Genomic DNA, 18,174 nt, shown 5'->3' with positions numbered 1-18,174 from the left:
CAGACCCAGGGAGCCCTAATCACCGTCCCTGGCTCTGTCCCAGCAGCTGCCTTCACAGGCTCCTGGAGAGGAAGCAGCCGCAGCGCTGGCCTCGCTTCCCCGCTCGCCTGCCCGGAGGAGGAGGGAGCAGTGCACCTGCAGCCGTCACACATTGAATCAGACACATATTTTACTGAACCCCAGCCAGGCGCACTGTGCTCGGGTTTGGAGAGAGATGGTGAAGGAGACAGACATGCCTTTGACAGCTAAGAAGTGGGTGGAGATACAGATACTCCACAGATGGTTAGGGCTGGGGATGTAGACTGGTAGTAAGCGCTTGCCTGGCATGAGTGGGGACCTGGGTTAGATCCCAACCCTGCAAAAAAGAAAATGAAAACCAAGAAAACACTTCCCCCTACAACAGCAATAGGACATAAATAGCGAATCAGGACATAAATAGCGAATTATCTCGAGGCCGCTTCCTCTGCTAAGGACCCCCTCGCTACCCATTGTTCAGTTCTTGAGGGAGACCCAGTGTCTCCCCTGCTGGGCTGTTGGGGTCTCCTCCTGTAGCAGGAGTAAGAGGTAGGTATGGAAGTGTTATTTGAGTGTGCACATTTGCTTTTTTAAACTTGGGTGGCGCTGTAAGGTGGGCAGCAGGACAGAATAGAAGGCTTTTGTTTTTCGGTGTTTTTTTTTTTTTTTTTGTCTTTTTGAGACAGGGTCTCGCTATGTAGTTCAGGCTGGCCTTGAGCTCACTTTGTAGCCCAGGCCGGTCTCAAACTCCCAGCAATCCTCCTGCCTCAGTCTCCGGAGTGCTGGGATTACAGGTGTGCACCACCATGCCTGACATGGATATAAAATTTAAAAGGATACTGTTAACAGTCAGGATAAATTACCTGCCCAGGGAACTGTGGTTTAGTTCATTCCAGAACACAGTCAAAGCCACCATGCCCCATATTGCCCCATTGTTATCCCCATTTTACAGATGAGAAGACTGAGGCTGGGGTGGGGTTTGCCTGAGGCCACAGAGTTTAGGAGCAGAACTATAATGCAGGCACATAGCAGAGAGTTTGGTTTCTATCTTGACCCTATACCACCCTACAGAGACCTCTGTCCAGGCATCACCCCCTTGTGCAGTGTCTAGTTATTTACCTGCCTGTCTCCATCCACCAAGTGTTTGAGAGAAAAGATCAGGTCTGTTCCTCTCCATTTCTTTAGCCCCAGCGTTATTTTGGTATTTCCTCTACTATGCCAATGTTTGTTGAATCAACCACAAGACTGATGAATGACTGAACGAATAATTATTAGTAAGCATCCGGACACAGGGTACAGCTTGTGATCTGAAGGATTTAGAAATAGTCTTAGCAAATTGGGGACCTGCATGAGCCTCTGTCCTCAGCCTCTAGAAGAAACAAAACCTTTGAAAAGGAAGAAAGAGAGAAAATGGGGCGTAGCGAGGATTCCGGGCTGGATTCCATGACGTCACCTGAAGCGGGGGACTGCGCTTGAAATCAAAGGCTCTTGTGACATGGCCCCCGGCCACGCTTGGCCGCTCGGCCCGTGTGGGGGACGCAGCGAAAGTGGGCCGCCCAGGGCTGGCCTCGCCCCAGCCTCGGCGCAGGAGCCTCTGCATTCAGCAGGTAGCTCATCTCTGGGAAAACCAGGACAGGAAATCGCGTTGCCATGGAGACCAGAGAGGCCCTTCCAGACACGGGGGAAAACAAACACTTTCTGGTTGGACTTAACCCCCACAGAGCCACAGGGGCCTCCTCTCCCAGTCCGAGAGGTTCTGGTTTTCTCTGGAAACATCCAGAGGCCTCTCCTCTGAGGGCGGACTGGCAGCTCCAGCCCTGGCAGAGCCCTGGAAGCAGTGTCAGCCTTGGGCTGAAAGAGGAAGCCATTTTGTACCCAAATTTAAGAGCTCCCCAAAGCCGGGCCTGGTGGTGCACGTCTGTAATCCCAGCACTCAGGAGGCTGAGGCAGGAGGATCGCTGCGAGTTCGAGACCAGCCTGGGCGACAACGTGAGCTCACGCCAGCCTGAACTGCATAGCGAGACCTTGTCTCAAAAAGACCAAAAAAAAAAAAAAAAGAGCTCCTCGGATTCTCTGACTGCTAGGGGTGGACTCCTGACCACAGTGCCAGACTAACGTTTCTATTGCACTTGCTGCAGGCCGGGCTCGCTTCCACAGGCTTTGGCTCTGTGGATTCACCCCATCCTCACAACTGTCCAGGAGGGACATGTCCTTACTGTCTTACTGGTGTGGAAACCAGCCACAGAAGGACAGAGTGACTCACCCGAGGTCAGCAGACAGTTGACAGTGGCCCCAAACTTTAAGGTACTTTGAGAGTACTCAGGCAACAGACGAAGGCATGGTCTGACCTTCGGAAATTCAGTTAGTCTCTCTGAGCCTCCGTTTCCTTAATAGTGTACAAGCCCTACCTGGAAAGATGGCCACGGCGTTAAACTGTGCCGTGGTTTGCGCCTATGTCCCCACAAAGCCTCATGCAGTCATGGGGCGGCTTCTGGAGTTCGTGATTGATCCAAGGTCCAGTGCTGGGATTATGGGCCCGAGTGCTCCATTTGCCCCGGGGCGGGTAGTTTGCACACAGTGTAAGGGAGGGAAAGAGCCTTGCTCTCTGCCGCTCCGCCCTTTTGCTCTTGTTGCTTTTGCTGTCTTCTGCCGCCATGAACTGCTGCCCTCTGCCATGTGCCACTCTGCCTTGGAGCCAGCCGGGTATGGACTGAAACCTCCACAGACTGTGAGCTACATAAACCTTTCCCTCTTTAATTTGGGTGTTGGGTATTTTGTTGCAGCAACAAGACAAAAGCAACCAAGACAAACTAGATGCATATTTACTGGGCGATCGCTGTGCGTTAGGCGCTGTGGGGGACCCTGGACTACAAGGAGAAGGAGACAACACAGTCGCGGGTGGACACAGCTTGTACACAGGCAGCCGCTTTCAAGACAGATGTAAGGGCCCCTGGAGGCCCGAGGAGGGGAGGAGTCGGCTCTTTGAAAGAAGAGGAAAAGGCCAGAGGGGCTGGATTACCCAGGAGCACGGAGAGGGATGCTGGGTGACAGCAGCAGGGAGAGTTATTTCTAACTGGAAGAGGTGGGTTTGCACCCAGACCTGACTCAGCGTGAGCAAAGAAAGTCAAGTTCACGCTCACTGCGTGAACACCACGCAGACTGCGAGGGCCTCGGCGAAGGCGGGCCACCTACAGTGGGAGGTGACCTGCTCATCACCTGCTTTTGTGTGGCCCACAAGCCATAGTTTTACATTTTTAAATCATTGGTTTCACTTTGTGTGTGTGTGTGTGTGTGTGTGTGTGTGTGTGGTACTGGGGACTGAATTGAGGGACTTGTGCATGCTAGGCAAGCATTCTACCACGGGGATACATCCTCAGCCCTGGTTTTACATTTTTAAATCATTAAAAAACAATCAAGCCGGGTGTGGTGGTACACTCCTGTAATCCCAGCACTCAGAAGGCTGAGGCAGGAGGATCACTGTGAGTTCGAGACCAGCCTGGGCTACAAAGTGAGCTCAAGGCCAGCCTGCACTGCATAGTGAGACTGTCTCAAAAAGACCAAAAAAAAGACAAACAATCGAAGAAAGTATAGTATTTGATGACTTGGGGAAATTACGTGAAATTCAACTTTCGGCATCCATAAATAAAGTTTTATTGACACACATCCCATGCCTTATGGATTGTCTAAGACTGCTTTGGCACTACAGTTTCAGAGCTAAACAGCCGCATCAGGAATGTAAGGTCTACAGGATGAAGATACTTCTTTCTGGCCCTGCACAGAAAGTGGGTGAGGCCTAGACAAGACGCCCTGGGCTTTGGGGAGCTCCGTCTAACTATAGGACATTGTACATGATGCCTCTGAAGGGGAGGCGTAGCCAGGAAGCAGCGATTACACGTGCGTTAGTGTTCGTGTGTGTGAGAATGCCACCCACACCCGTCAGGGCTTACTATGCGCTGACACTCTACGTATTTTAACTTATGAAGTCCTCATAACAGTTTCCTGGAGGTAAGGACTATGATTATTGTTACTGGACAGATGTGGAAGCTGGGTGTGGTAATGCGTCCCTGTAATTCTAGCACCCTAGGAGGCTGAGGCAGGAGGATCAGGGCTTCAAGGCCAGTTTGGGCTTCGCAGTGTGAGACCTGCTCTCCACATAAACAAATAAATACAGAAGAGAAAACAAAAGACAGACATAAGGAAATTGCCCAAGCAAGGAGGTGCCAGAGTTAGGATTTTGTTTTTTTTGAGACAGGGTCTTGCTGTGCAGTTCAGGCTGGCCTTGAGCTCACTTTGTAGCCCAGGCTGGTCTCAAACTTGCAGCGATCCTCCTGCCTCAGCCTCCCAAGTGCTGGGGTTACAGGTGTGTGCCACCACGCCCAGCCAAGATTTGAAATTGGGCAGTTGGTCTCCAGAATCTTCACTTTCTTTCCTGTACCCCACCTCTGCCGTGGGGGTGCGTCTGTGAGGACGCTGAGCTGCTGCTCTTTGCTGAGCTACCTGAGCTACCAGCTCGCAGGGCGCAGAAGCTGCAGGAGACTCGGTCCCGCCTCCAGAACGCTGCTGGGAAATTCCAGCATTTGATGCAGTATTGGTGTGGGTCCACCCTCCCCTGACCCTCAGAGCTAACCTAACAGCACCTGCCAGCCAGGGCTTTGGCGCCTCCCCCACCAGCTGTGCGTCCTCGGGCAGGTTCCTCCATCTTCCCGGGGGCTCCGTCTCCCTTTAGAATGTAAACAGCTGCCTTCCAGGATTCTTGTGAGAGTTAGATTCCGAGAGGCGTTCATTGACTGCTGAGCGTGATACACACCGCTGTAAGCTGTGTCTTGCGAGGCCGCATGCGCGGTCCGGCTAAGGGGCTTCCTTGCTGTCCGACTTCCTGTGAATTCTGGCCAACAGGGACCCGCAGATGGTGGTGGGCGGCGGGAGACGCTGAGGAGCTCATTTTTCAGCCCTTTCCTGCTGGCGAGGGGCACATGGCTTCTTGTTAATTTTTTAAGTTTTGGGTTGGGGCTGGGTACGGGGAATCGAACTCAGGACCTTGCGTTTGCCAGACAGGCACTTGTGCCGCTGAGCTATATCCCCGGCCCCGGACTGCTTCTTGTTGAGCATTCTATCATTGCCGAGGGAAGAGATGAATGTATCGCACACCACACAGTCGCAAGGCACACAAACATTCACGCACTGGTGGGTAGGAGCGTAGTATTGCACAAGCTAAACGCAGAGGAATTGGGCAATGTATTTCAAGCATTTTAAACATTCACCCCTGTTGATCCAGCCGTTTAATCTTCAGGAATTTATCTTAAGGAAAATTGTATCAGCTTGTATTGTGGTGGAATCCAAACAATTATCTGGCAGTACTTGACTAATTAAATTAATCCACTCAACAGCTATTTTTGAAGTATCTACTAAGCTTTAAGTGTAGCAAGCACCAAGGAGAAAATAGTAAACAAAACTAAGGAAATTCTATTCTCACAGAGATTATATTTTAGTAGTTGAACTAATTACAACACAGGCACACAGGAAATGACATGCAAATATGCAAATAAAATAATAAATTCAGAAGCTCCCTATGTACATTAATAGAAAGATGCCCGCAATATATCATTAATAGAAAAAACTCAGGGTCCAGAACAGTAAATAAAATAGAATTCCATTTTTATCTATTACACATTAGAAAAAAGTATGGGAAAATATCAAATAAACTTTTAATAGAGATTGAGAGATTGAGTCATCACTGACTTTCTATGTCATATGGTTCTCTATTTCAGTTTTGTAGGAATAAACTTAATTAACTGCCAGGCGTGGCGGGGCATTCCTGTAATCCCAGCACTCGGAAGGCTGAGGCAGGAGGATTGCTGTGAGTTCGAGGCCAGCCTGGGCTACAAAGTGAGCTCAAGGCCAGCCTGCACCGCATAGTGAGACCCTGTCTCAAAAAGACAAAAAAAAAAAGGAGTAAGCTTAATTAATAAAAGATGAGATTTCCACTTAGAACAGTAAAAACTTGATGCTTCTGCAAAAGTCATATTTACCTTTTTAATTACAATATTATGCTTAAAAATATCCTTTTTGTGAAAATTTCAGAATTGTGGATGAAGTTTAAGTTCTTCTTAAGCAGAGAAAACCAAACCACTATTCTTGGCGGTCATGTTTACCTCCAGACTTAGTGTCACGCATTTACACATACTTATGAGTAGCTAGGGATTTTATTTTCGGTACCAGGAATCGAACTCAGGACCTTGCGTTTGCCAGGCAGACGCTGTGCCGCTCAGCTATTTCTCCAGCCCCTTAGCTGTGGAAAATGTATGTGTGGAGAGTTTTTTTTTAAAGTTTACATGAATGATATCCTATAGCAACTACTGTTCTGCGTTTGCTTCATAAAATCCCGTGTTTTAAGGGCTGGCGCTGCAGCTTGTGGTACCGCACATGCTCAGCAGGTGTGAAGCCCTGCATTCAGCCCTGTGTGGTCTCCAGTCCACAAGGTCCCAAGGGCTCTTCATATGAGTACTTACAGACCCAATCAGTGACTCTAAATCACTTTACAGGATCACAGTTTACCACAGACCAAGACAAGGTCTAAAGCCCGCAGTTATATATTGAGCCTCTTCGGGCGTGTCTTAGTCGTCTGTCTCTCTCTAGCAAATTACCCTGGAGTTTAGCAGCTTACAACGACACATACTTATGTATATCACAACTTTTCACAAGGCTGCAGTCATATTCTGGCCAGGACGATGGTCTCACCCAGTAGCTTAGTTCGGACAGAATCCTCTCCTCAACTCACGTCGCTGGTGATCTCCTGGCCTGCTGCTGGCCGGAGGCGTTCGCTCAGCCTCTTGCGCTGCGGCCTTTCAAGGGACAGCTCAGGGCACTGTGGCTGTCCCTCCCCAGCGAGAGCAAGCTAGAGCACCCCCACAACGGGAGCCAGGCTTTTGTCGTGGGACGTGGAGGTGACATCAGTTTTGCACGTTCTGTCCAGGAGAACTGCTCCACGGTCATGGGCCCCCAATCCAAGGGAAGAGATTATACAAGAACGTGAGTATCAGAAGGCAGGCTCACGGGGTCCTCTGGAAGAATGCCCACCATGGAAGGCTCATCGAGCCACGGCATGAACAGTGTAGACGGAGAAAGGCAGTTCACAGGGGAGGCTCCAGCAGTCCGAGGCAGGAGCCGGGGGAAGAGCTGCTCATCAATTCAGCAAACACAGACTGAAAACCTGCTGTTTCTAAGTATTAATGATAAAATGCTGACGAGGACAGCAAATCCCTCACGCTCTCGTGGACTTCAGAAAAGAAGAAGCGGCCGGAGTTAATGAGGGTAAGAAAAGGGGCAGCGGTCATAGGATCTACTAGCTGTTGTGCAGGGCTCTCCTCGGATTTTTGTGACCGGATGTAGGGGAGGGAGGCGCTCAGGAACGACTCCCAGGCTTTAAGGTCAGGCCACCGTGGGTTCTGGTTTCTTTCCCTGCAAGAAAAAAAAACTGGAAGGGGAATAAACTTAAGGAAGGATACTAAGCAGAGTGTTGGATATGTTGGGTTAAAGAATTTGTGGGACAGGAGGCGACGTCCCAGAGGTGCCCAGACCCCCACTGAGGAGCTCCGCAGGGGTGCTTGAACTGGAGGCAGAGTGAGAGCTCAGTAACACGGGGGTGACAGTAAAAAGCCATCACAGGGGATCCAGAGAGAAAGGAGACTCACAGACAAATCAGACACACAAGCTTCGGTGTTGCACGGTTTCTCTTAGACTGTGAACTCAGAACATAAACAGTTTAAGAAGCAAACTAAAGGGTAGCCAGCAGGAGTCGGGAGATGATCCTTTGCAGATGTGGGGGAGTCCAGAGAGAGAGTGTGGCTGGGGGCGCTGAAAGGTGTGTTACGTACACGTACCGACCCCCATGGCGGGGGTGGTCCCCGTGCACGGCACATGTGCTAATAAAACACAGGCACTAATAAAACACCAAAACTGAAAAAACCGTTCTTGGAGAAAAAAAGGAGATGCTCATAGAACCCTGAGGAATAAGAATTTCCATGGGGTAAGAAGAAGGGAAGAGGCTGAGGCAGGAGGATCTTTGCAAGTGGGAGACCAGCTTGGACTACAAAGTGAGCTCAAGGCCAGTCTGAACTGCATAGCGAGACCCTGTCTCAAAAAGACAAAAAAAAAGAAAAAAAAGAAGGTAAGAGAAGGTAAAAGGAAGGAGGAAACAGGAAGGGGAAGATAAGGGGGGGAAGAGGAGGATGTCCCGGACTCGGCAGAAGAGATATGGGGAAAAAGTGGCCCCTAAATCAAACGATCAAGAAATCAGGGAGTCTCCATTAGTGCAAAAAAGAGGTCACTGGCTCTGAGATCGGCATGGGAGGGAAGAAAGGCAAGAAAACCGAGGAGTGGCCGAGGGGTGACGTGGAGCTATGAGTAGGAGTCACTCTTCACTTTTTATTCCAGGCCGGGCGTGGTGGCGCACGCCAGCAATCCCAGCACTCGGGAGGCTGAGGCAGGAGGATCACTGCGAGTTAGAGGCCAGCCTGGGCTACAAAGTGAGCTCAAGGCCAGCCTGAGCTGCATAGCGAGACCCTGCCTCAAAAAGACAAAAACAAAGCACTTTTTATTCCATTGACACATGCATGGACGCGAGGCATTATCTGAAAGAAATGTCCATCCTTGAAGCTGATGTAGTGTCTGGGAAGCTGGTGGCGCTTCCCTTGCCTTTGTCTTAAGGCACAGTTATCTGAGGCAAGAGGGACAGGGTTATTCGGGAGATTAAGTGAGAATAGAGCAGAGAGAAAAGCAGAGGGTGGTATATCCTCCTGCACTCTGTAAAGTTATCATATCTAGTGGTTGGTGAAGTGCAGGGCTGCAAGCACCAGGCAGCATGAATCCCTACATCCCAAGTAGAGACACAGTATTCTGTAACTACCCTGAATCCAGCCAGGCGTGGCGTCACACGCAATCCCATGGCAGTCAGGGAGGCTGAGGCAGGAGTACTGCAAGTTCAAGGCCAACCCAGATAATTTAGTGACTCAGTGAGACCCTGTCTCAAAATAAAAAAGGGCTGGAGATTCAGTGTGCAAAGGTCCTGGGAAAAAAATAGGAGCAGGACATTTTCTTTTAAAGCTAAAATGCACCCATATCTTGCAGCAACCTGACATCTTAGGGATTTCAGGCATTGACGCAGCAGAAAGAATTGTAGTTTTTTCCATGCAAAAGATCTTTTCATACATCTCTTGTGATCGCAATGTATTTTTTTGGGCTGGGGATATAGCTCAGTGGTACAAGCGCCTGCCTGGCAAGCGCAAGGTCCTGAGTTCAATTCCCGGTACCATAAATAAATAAATAAAACCAATGTATTTTTTTTTTTTTTTATCCATCACAAACCTTGTGCTTTTTAGATTTTCTTTTTCTTCTTAGGACCAGAAAACTGCATGGAATTCGTAGTATGGATTGGAAATTTTCAGTGGCTTCACTGAGACGGTTACTTTAGTCTCCTTTCCATAATTTTTCCTGTGATCCTTTTTTTTTAAAAAAAAGGTCAGCTCTTTATAGCTGAGTATCTCGAGGCTTTTATAGGAAAATGAGGGCTGGGGATATAGCTCAGCGGCACAAGCGCCTGCCTGGCAAGTGCAAGGTCCTGAGTTCAATTCCTGGTACAAAAAAAAAAGGAAAAAAAAATATGAAAATGGACACAACTACAGACCATACTCACAAGCGAAATAAGTCAGACCCACATGTGTAAACACCGTATTGTCTCCCTAGTGTAAGAACCTGAAAGAGTGAATAAAATGTAGGAGGTACAATAGACATTGTGAAAGGAAAGGAAACTTCTCAAAATGAAAGAACAACTGGGATGACGGAAAAGAGGAAAAAAAGAAGGGAAAAATACGCATATATGTATACACAGGATAGCTAACATAGTTGTACTAATGACTTTTATTGCTCTATTGAAAGGAACAGTTAATGTTTGAGTGTTTGATCAATCTGACATGTCTATATTTGTTTATCTGAGTATCCAATTTGAAGATATCAATACATAATGCAACAACCATTGTTAATTTCCTATCACCTCGTCTGAGATTCTGTATTGCTTGTTTTTGTGTCATTTTCTAAATGTATGTGCATTTTTTAATATGTTTTCAATAAAAAAATAAAAAAGTTCACCTCACATGTTCATTCAGATTTAGACCTAGGGGTGTGTGTGTGTGTGTGTGTGTGTGTGTGTAGAGGTAGTATTTAAGAGAATAAAAACGCTTAAAAGGATTACTTTAAAAAGTCTCCCAAAAGCTGGGTGTGGCGGCGCATGCCTGTAATCCCAGCACTCAGGAGGCTGAGGCAGGAGGATCATTGCGAGTTCAAGACCAGCCTGGGCTACAAAGTGAGCTCAAGGCCAGCTGCATAGTGAGACCCTGTCTCAAAAAGAAAAAAAAAAAGATAAAAAGTCTCCCATGCTGTTGTAACACACTGAAGAATTTCCCGTAATTCTTTCGCAAAGGAGAGGAAGGGACCTCCCGCTGCCGTTGGAAACCCAGGCTTTATTTCTTGCCAAGTTCCTCTCTAGTTAGCCCCATAGGGCTGGGGATGTAGCTCAGTGGCACAAGCGCCTGCCTAACAAGCACAAGGTCCTGAGTTCAATTCCCGGTACCAAAAAATCCACAAAAAACCTATCTAGGTAGCCCCAGGTTAGTAATACTGCCCTGACAAACTGGTAATTTACTATCTGTGGGCCCTCAAATTACCTAATGCTATTTATTTATTTGGCATACTAAGAATGTCCTGTACCACTAGTCTACCCCCCTAGCCCTGCTATTTTATTTTGAACCACATGTTGGGAATAAAAAGTAGACATCCAGCCGGGCGTGGTGGCGCACGCCTGTATTCCCAGCACTCGGGAGGCTGAGGCAGGAGGATCATTGCGAGTTCAAGACCAGCCTGGGCTACAAAGTGAGTTCAACGCCAGCCTGAACTGCATAGCGAGACCTTGTCTCAAAAAGACAAGAAAAAAAAAAAAGTAGATATCGATAAACAATAGCATTTGTCCTGAATTGGTCTTCTATAGGAAAGCAGGTATTTAGAAAAGAGGTATCCAAAGTTGTGACGTTTTTGCTTTGTTTTTTGAGACAGGGTCTTGCTATGCAGCCCAGGCTGGCCTCAGACTCAGAGATCCTCATGCATCTGTATCCTGAGTGCTGGGGTTACAGGTGTGCACCACCAAGCCTGGCTGTTATGAAACTTTGGAACTAATTTTTCACTGATACTGCCATTTTCTTGTTTATCCAAACAGCTGGAGTTGCTCTTTCTTTCTTTCTTTCTTTCTTTTTTTTTTTGGTACCAGGAATCAAACTCAGGACCTTGTGCTTACCAGGCAGGCACTTGTGCCTCTGAGCTATACCTCCGACCCTTTTTTTTTTTTTTAAATTTTATTTAATTTTTAAAGGAAATTGCAAACCAATATCTCTATGAAATTGATTAATATTGCATTAAATATTTATATTTATTTATTTTGGCACCAGAATTTGAACTCAGGACCTCACACTTGCCAAGCAGGTGCTGTGCCACTGAGCCATATCCCCAGCCCATGGGTTGCTTTCTCTCTCTCTCTTTCTTTCTTTCTTTTTCTTTCTTCTTTCTTTCTTTCTTTCTTTCTTTCTTTCTTTCTTTCTTTCTTTCTTTCTCTTTCTTTTTCTTTCTTTCTTTCTTTCTTTCTTTCTTTCTTTCTTTCCTTCCTTTTTTCTTTCTTTCTTTTTTGCTTTCTTTTTCTTTCTTCTTTCTTTTTTCTTTTATTCTTCTTTCCTTCTTTCTTTTTGGTTTCTTCTTTCTTTTTCTTTCTTCTTTCTTTCTTTTTCTTTCCTTCTTTCTTTCTCTTTATTTCTCTCTCTCTTCCTTCCTTCCTTCCTCCCTTCCTTCCTTTCTTTTCATGTCGAGTTACACTTAGCGCCTGAACGCAAGGTAAGTTTGCAGAATATCACGTGAATAGACATAAGTTTTCGTCTGCAGACCTTACTCCTCGGGGGAGAATCATGACAGGGCTCAACCCCGCTGTTCCACTCAGCCTGCTCCCTGAGGGTCCATGATGCTTCGCGGTCGGATGTGACATTTGCTCTGTCAGACCTTTACCAGCCACAGCAGTGCGTCCCTTGTTGAGATTCTGGGGCAGTGGGTCATTTCTGCGTTCTCTCACTGACTGTAACTTTACAACTCATCCCCAGCTCTTTCCAAGCACACTAAGCTCAGAAGTTCCATGATGATTTTTTCTTTTTTTTTTTTTTGTCTTTTTGAGACAGGGTCTCGCTATGCAGTTCAGGCTGGCCTTGAGCCCACTTTGTAGCCCAGGCTGGCCTCAAACTCGCAACGATCCTCCTGCCTCAGCCTCCCAAGTGCTGGGATTACAGGCATGCGGCACCACGCCTGGCATGATTTTCTTTTATTATTTTTCTCTCTTCTTGATCTATTGCCTCTGTATCTCCCAAGTTCTTCCTTTGTATAATAATAACGCTTTCTCCTATGCCACTTTGGCTTTTTCTGTTTTTATTACTGTGCTTCCCCTTTTATCCACTTCTTGGGTTTTTTGTTTTGGACACTTCTTTGTGGAGCTGGGGCTGATTTTCAAACATATTCCTTTCTTTGTAGGAAATGTTTTGGGAGAAAACTTCTCTTCTTAGCCTTGTATCTTTGTAATTCCTTTCATGCCATTGTATATTTTATTTTTGGTACCAGGAATCGAACTCAGGACCTTGAGCTTACCAGCCAGGTGTTGTGCCACTGAGCTATATCCCGGCCCCCACTGTATATTTTATTTTATGTTTTTATTTTTTATTTTAGTCTTTTTGAGACAGGGTCTCGTTATGCTGTTCAGGCTGGCCTTGAGCTCACTTTGTAGCCCAGGCTGGTCTTGAACTCGCAACGATCCTCCTGCCTCAGCCTCCCGAGTGCTGGGATTACAGGTGTGCACCACCACGCCCGGCTGTATATTTTATATAAGGTCTACCAGTTTTGCTTTTTATTAATTGATAATCTGTTAGTTTAATTTGTTCATCTGTATGTGGCTGGGATGTCTTTAAGGTTGAGAAGATGCTTCAAGAACTATTTGGATCAAAGCAAAAAGAAAATGTTGCATGAAAATACCAAATGTCAACAACTGTTGCTACCCAGATCATATACCTCTTAATAAAGAGCATCTTATGCTAGTGAGCCCTGCTAACCTATGTACAGAGAAACTGTTCAAGTATTAGATTTGAAACTAAATGCTTGACAGAGCTAATGTATAGAGATGATGTATTATGAAAAGGTAAATTATATTATACACCATTGTAACTATGTAGAAATTAAAGAGATGAATAATCAAAAAAAAAAAAAAAAGAACTGTTTGGAGCAAGAGTGCAGAAAGGCAGCCGGGGAGACAGCTCAGCGGCATAAGCACCTGCCTGGCAAGAGCAAGGTCCTGAGTTCGATTCCCGGCACGGGAAGAACAAAACAAAACAGAAAGGCAATAGGTCCGAGTCCTTACCCCGTTCTGCTACGCATTTCAAAACAGACCCACCTTCATTTCATTCAGAGACCCCTGAAAACTGGTGCCTGCGAATCAGCAGTTGTCAGAATCTCACAGGTAGTTCCAACCTGTAGCCAGGATCGGAACTGTGGCAAGCCCTGGCTTGTGTTAAAGTTCAGTTCGAAGCTAAGGGTACTCAGCAAAGCTCGCAAGGCTGTACTCAGTTTGAGCAAAACGCAGGTAGAACACCGAAGACATTTGTTAAGTTCAAGTCCAATATGGCTTTATTTTTTTCAAATGAGAAAGTGACTAATCTTAGCCAGAGACCTTACGGGCTGTTGTCTAGTACTAAAAGTAGATTTTAGACACAGTGCATTTAAGAAATCGTCTTAGCCAGCTGCGGTGGTGCACACCTGTACCCACAGCACTTGGAAGGCTGAGGCAGGAGGATTGAGAGTTTGAGGCCAACCTGGGCTATTTATTGAGCTCAAGGACGGGCTGGACTATAGACCCTATCTCAAAGGAAAAGCACACAGTCTTGGTGATGATGTTGCCAGTGTGGTAGTGATAGTCTGACAGAATATGTGACATTCTTTAATGCTACAAAAAGAATTACCGTAGGCTATGGTTCCCAACCTCCTTCCCTGGGCTTTACACAAAGATACATTTGAGATAGTATCTGGTATCAGTCTCTGCTACTAAGAACACTCCTGCAGGTGGGCGTATCGTGAGCTGCAGGACAGTGGGGACCTACGACGGTATTCACTCACAGCTTTATTCTTTAGCTGGTATCTCCTTCTTTCTTCTCATTTCTCTCTCTTCCTCTCTGTCTCTGTCTCTGCAGTAATGGTGATTGAACCTACGGCTTCAAGCACACCAGCCAGTTACTTCTCCACTGATCTATACACCTGACCCTTTTAGAAAACTTATTTAATTTGAGACTGAGTCTTACTAAATTGTCCAGACTGGTCTAAAACTTGTGACCCTCCTGCCTCAGTCTCCCAAGTAGCTGAGATTACACACGTCCCTCACCGCAGCCGGTTCACAAAAAGCTATTTCTCGAATGAAGTGTTGAGAGGCTGTTTCACCGCTTGAAGTAGTGGGATTCTCACACACCACCAAAACCCACTCCCTTATCTTTGTGTGGGGCCTGTTCCCTTGCAGAGGGGTCCCTCTGCCTTGCCCACGTGAACAAAGCTCTGCCTCTCTCTGGGAAAGTTGTGGAAAACTGTTCCAAAACCCAGCTTGGAAGCCGGATGACCCAGGTCCACGTTCCCTTCTGAAGCTTAAGTGGTGTGACCTTGAGCCTTGCGCTTTACTTCGCTTTTCTACCTTGCCGTACGACTCTTCTTTCTCTTTTTCTTTTTCTGGCAGTACTGGGGATTGAACCCATGTGCCCCGAGTTACATCCCCAGGCCCTTATTTGAAACAGAGTTTTGTTACATCTCTAAGTTGCCAGAGTGCTGGGATTAGAGTGGCCGCCCCCTCCCTCCGGCACTTTCTGACTCTTCTTAGAAAGTTTCCACTCATGCCGGATGTTTGAAAGGATTGTACTACGGTGATCCAGCGACGAGCCATCTAGATTCAACAGTGGTTAGTGTTTTTCTGTAGGGCTATATGTGTACGTGTGAGGGGGTATTATTATTTATAATTAGACGTACCAGCAAACTACTGAAATTACGACACTTTTCCCTTAAACATTTTGGCCCGTATCGCTTAAAAGGAAAAATCCTCTTCCACATAAACACAACACCAGAATGGCACTGCATTTATATCAACTTCTTCAGCTATGGCATATTCAGCCCACATTCAAATTCTACCAAAAGCTCCTCAAATGTCTTTTAAGCTGTTTTTATTTTTCTGGTTGGGACTCACTTTAGAATAACAAATTGCACTTGGTTTTTTTTTTTTTAAATGTCCTTTTACTTTTTTTTTTTGAGACACAGTCCTGCTATACAGTCCAGGATGACCTTGAGCCCTTGATCTTCCTGCCTTGGCCTCCTCAAAACTATGATTACAGTTGTGTACCACTCTGTCCAGTGCTACTGAATTTTTTTTTCCAACAAAATTCCCTGCCTTTTTGCAAAGAATATTTTTGAGGAATCCAGGCCAATTGTCTTACAGAATTTCCCACATTTGGGATTTATGTGACTATCTCCTTAGAGTGGGATACTTAGCTTTCAGGGCCTTATGTACCCATCTTTGAAATGGGTATAGGCGCAGTAGTCACCAAGGGCTGTCCCGTCCTACCGGTCCCTGTGTGTCTCCCATGCGATGATCCCTGCGAAGGGCGTAGTTCAGTGCTTCATCCACAGCTAGCGCCCCGTGCGTGGCACGGATGTCATCGCTGAGGTTATGATCATGGTTCCCTTCGTCACCACCACCAGGCTCTGTCTCCCTCTCCCGCTCTCTCTCCTCCTGCCAGAACTGAACTGATGAACCCTCCGCCAAACGAACAGACGTTTCACCTCCCTTCCTCCTAGGGACAACCTCTTTATCCAGAATCATAATTCCATAGCCCGGGTAGCAGGGAAGCCTTAGCTGGCGTGGTGCCCGCCGGGGCGGAAGGGCTGTGTCTTCACTGTTGGCCCCGCCGATGGTGACCTTGGTGTCGGGGCTGTTGGTACGGCCGCTGCTGCAGTGGTGTTGCGGGGGTGCAGGGAGAGGAAACTGGCGGGCAAGGAAGGCGAGACAGGTGCCGCCAGAGACTGGGCTCCCAGCCAGATGCTGACTACAGTGGCCTGGGGGCGCGGGTACCCGTCACCCTCGTCATCATCATCATCGGAAGTGTGGGGGCTGGTGGAGGAGGGTGGGTGAGAGACACAGGAAAGGTGAGGGGGACTGACAAGTGGAGAAATCCACTTGTTCCCCTAGGGTCCACCCTCCCTTCAGACCCAAGCTGTCTGTGAGAAATTGTGGCCGTCACCATAGCAACGGCAGCAGCTGATGCGTGATGCCAGTGTCTTTATTAGAGAACCTCGGTCAAGCTTGTACCAGTGTTTTTCCACCCTTTCTTCAGTGACAGGAGAGCGACCAGAGGCCGGGGGCGGTGCAGGTGGGGCTGGGGGTGTCGGGGGCGGCACGGAGGTGGGAAGGCTCTCAGATATTCTGTTGCATTTCTGGGGGGTGTAGATGGAAGAGGAACAGATTTTTTTCACATGGCTGAGACCTGATTTCAATATTCAACAGCTTCAGAATTCCCTCACATTACACATGCATTGCTGAAGTCGCACTCTCATTGCCTTTGGAAAGGTATGGAGCCTGGCATCCTGGAGACCCTTGCGGGGGCACCGTCTCTGCGGTCAGGAAGAGCATGAACCCGGGGGACAGGCTGCCCTTAGCGACAGCCCTGCCCTGTGAAATCCTAGCTGTGCAGTGTGGGTTGTTTTTGTTTTCTCAGGAAGCTTCAGCGTCCTCATCTGTAAAACAGAGGCAAGGAGAGTATTTGCCAAATAGGGGTGCGAGGAGAACTAATGAGGGGATGCGAGTAGATTTCAGCCCAATCCCGGGTCCCCCAGGGATGCCAGCAAATGGCTGTCAATGCTACTACGGCGACTATTTCTATGATTCCTACAACTACTCCTGTCACTGAGACCATTACTATTACAGCTACTGCTCTTACTATAACAACTTCTACTATGACTCACCCTCCTCCTCCTGCTCCTCCTCCTCCTGCCAGCAGTCTCGGATAATACAATTCAGTGAGGGCAGGATTATGAATCTTTGGCAACTGCATCCTGTCCCACAAATGGTAATCGAGTGTCTGAATTTTCCAGCACTTCTGCAGGGAGCTGGGATCCAAGACTGGAGAGACACAGTTGTTACACTGCGGGCGTGCGAGCCTGGTGTTAGACAAAGGTATGACTCATCAAACCGCTAGGGAATCCTTTAAAAGCTAGAAGGTTTTTATTGGAAGAGCCTGTATAGTCGATCTATTTTAGTGTTTTCCAATCTGGTCGCTCAAGAACCCCCTCTCTGATTGTTTCCTTTATACCACGTATGTGGTTATTTATTTAAGGCTTAAATTTATTTCCTTATTTATTTATTTATTCTCACTATGCAGTTCAGGCTGGCCTTGAGCTCACTTTGCAGCCCAGGCTGGTCTCAAACTCACAATGATCCTTCTGCCTCAGCCTCCCGAGTGCTGGGATTACAGGCATGCGCCATCATGCCCAGCCTTGATTTTCTTTTAATTGGCCAAATAAATGTGGGTTTGAAGGAAACTTCATAGCACTATGAGAGATGGGGAGCTAGTATCACTTGCCATGAAAGAATGTGTAAAAATAAAAACCATGGAATAGTTCAGTGCTACTGAAATACTAGCTAATGCCTTCTTCTGATGGAAACTTCTGAGATGCTCCTCAAAAGGGAAGTTTTGAGTCTTAGGAGTTAAAGACACACTCGCACCAAAACGACACTTTCTTGGCCGAACACAAGGACCGAAAAGCTACCGAGGGGAATCACTCTCTCAATACGCGATTCACCGACCTCCTCCTGACATCTCTGTTGCCCTTAACTAAGACAGAATAATGACCTTGTCCTAGAGAGGGAGGAGCTCAGGGCCGAAGCAGCCACCTGAGCAGGCTGCGTCCCTGCTGCATCTCTGGAGATGTCCAGGAGCAGGTAAGTCAGCATGACAGGCAGCAATGGAGACGCACAAGGTGCTGCCTCAGGTCAGTCCAAGTGATTCA

The 18,174-nt window shown here is 47.3% G+C and overlaps 1 protein-coding gene across 5 annotated transcripts in view; it reads right to left on the bottom strand.

Moving 5' to 3' along the window:
* Nucleotides 1-18,174, bottom strand: part of Tnrc6a (trinucleotide repeat containing 6A) — a 186,634-nt gene that overhangs the window by 117,141 nt on the left and 51,319 nt on the right. The gene's annotated exons all lie outside the window — the stretch shown is intronic.

The sequence above is a fragment of the Chinchilla lanigera genome, unplaced genomic scaffold (genome assembly GCF_000276665.1).
Source record: "Chinchilla lanigera isolate Chin_1 unplaced genomic scaffold, ChiLan1.0 scaffold00092, whole genome shotgun sequence".
NCBI classification, from domain to species: domain Eukaryota; kingdom Metazoa; phylum Chordata; class Mammalia; order Rodentia; family Chinchillidae; genus Chinchilla; species Chinchilla lanigera.
This window is presented reverse-complemented; position numbering and strand designations above follow the sequence as displayed.